The following is a 1957-nucleotide window of genomic DNA, read 5'->3' on the forward strand; positions in this document are numbered from 1 at the left end:
ATGACAGTGGAGGCCCCAAATCCAGTTTCAGGCTCCCTGTGTGGATTAAGTTGCTAGTGAATCCCTCTGACCATGGGCTAGGGACGTGAATAGCCTTGCTTGCAGGTAGTGAGCATTGTGAAGTGTGTTGTCAGCTGCAGTTAGGTTAACATGTAACACCTTATAGTTGATCTCCCTTTGAACCCATTTAAAATGTACTCTAGTTTTCAGTATTTTCTGCTTTCTTTTTTACTGATGTGTTCTGTTTTATTTTGGCATTGTTGTTGGGGTTTGTTTTGTTCATTTCTTGATGTTGTTTTGGATATTTTGTTTTCTTTTTCATTAAAGACATGCTTTTTATTAGCAGTTCACATATTATACAATTCTGTAGTTCAATCACATCGAGATATACAATCATCGCCATAATCAGTTTTACATAATTTTCTTCATTCTTATACTCATTTTTATTAGCTACCTATTTCCCTCCAACTTCCCCTTCCATACTCCCAGAAATTATTAACCCACTTGCTATCTCTATAAACTTACCTATCCTTGATTTCATATACAGGAAAACATTTTTAAAATTACAAAATAACAGAATAAAACAGATAAAACCAAAATTGAAAAGAAAGCAGAGAATATTAAAACATGGGATGTTTTCTATATTTTTCTATATAGGAAATCCAGGATAGTTAAATCTACAGAGACAACGCTGGATTAATCGTTACCTAGGCACAATGGCAGGGGACGTTGGAGGGAAATGTGGTGCTAACAACAATAAATACAAGAAAAAAGAAACTGTTCTAAAATTGATTGTACTGATGATTGCATAACTCTTTTTAATATGATTTAACTATTGACTTGTATGCTAAGTGAAATATATGCCAATAAAAATAATCTGAGAAGATGGACTTATATAAAGAGTATGGCATCAAGACTAGAGGGAGGCTCATGAACAACTTCTGATAAACATGTTTGAAGCACTAACATGCTTGAAGCACTAATTGATGAAGATCAAAACTACAGCCTTCAGTATGGATTACACTTTAGTAAAGAAAACAAAAATTCTCACCACTGGACCATGATAAACAGAGAAAAGATTAAAAAGTTCCAGGATTTCATTTTACTTGAATAAAAATGCATAGAAATGGCATAAGACATTAAACAATATACTGCACTGGTGAAATCTGCAGAGTTAGACCTCTTTAAAATGTTGAAGAACAAAGATATCACTTTGAGGACTCAAAGTGCATCTTGCCCAAGTCACGGTATTTCCAATCACCTCATATACATGTGAAAGCTGGACAATAAATAAAGATAACCAGAGAAGAACTGGTGCATTTGAATGATGGTGTTAGCAAAGAATATTGAATACACAATGAACTGCTAGAAATGAACAGATCTGTGTTGGAAGAAATACATCCAGAATGCTTCCGAGAATCAAGGATGGCAAAACGTAGTCTCACCGACATTGTACATATTCCAGGAGGGACCAGTGCCTAGAGAAGGACATCATGCTTGGTAAAGTCGTTAAAACCAAAGAGGTCGTCAAAAGAGAGTAAGAGCCCAGGGAAAATGCATTGACACAGTGGGTGCAACGATGGGATCAAACATTGCAATGATTGTGAGATGAGGCAGGACTGAGTAATACTTCATTCGCGCTGGGTTGGAAGAGGCTCAATGGCACCCCACCACAAGAACAAACACATCCACTTATTGCTACATCTGGAGCAAAGCGTGCAACTGAAACCCGCCTCCCGACCCCGACCTTTTCAAGACTGTTCTTATAGAGCGAGTGTGGGAGGAGCTCTTTCAATTAATTTGACATTTTCACTTTGTCAAATACAATTTACTTTTGTCTTCGCAGACTCCTTTACACATTGAATTCACTACTATCTCTTGACTCAGTTATCATTGGAAATCTTTTTTCCACAGTATTGGACTCGTTCACCTAGAGATCAAGACAGGAAGTTTTTCT

Source organism: Echinops telfairi, unplaced genomic scaffold, assembly GCF_000313985.2.
Source record: "Echinops telfairi isolate 266 unplaced genomic scaffold, ASM31398v2 ScPeMD7_2;HRSCAF=8, whole genome shotgun sequence".
NCBI classification, from domain to species: Eukaryota; Metazoa; Chordata; class Mammalia; order Afrosoricida; family Tenrecidae; genus Echinops; species Echinops telfairi.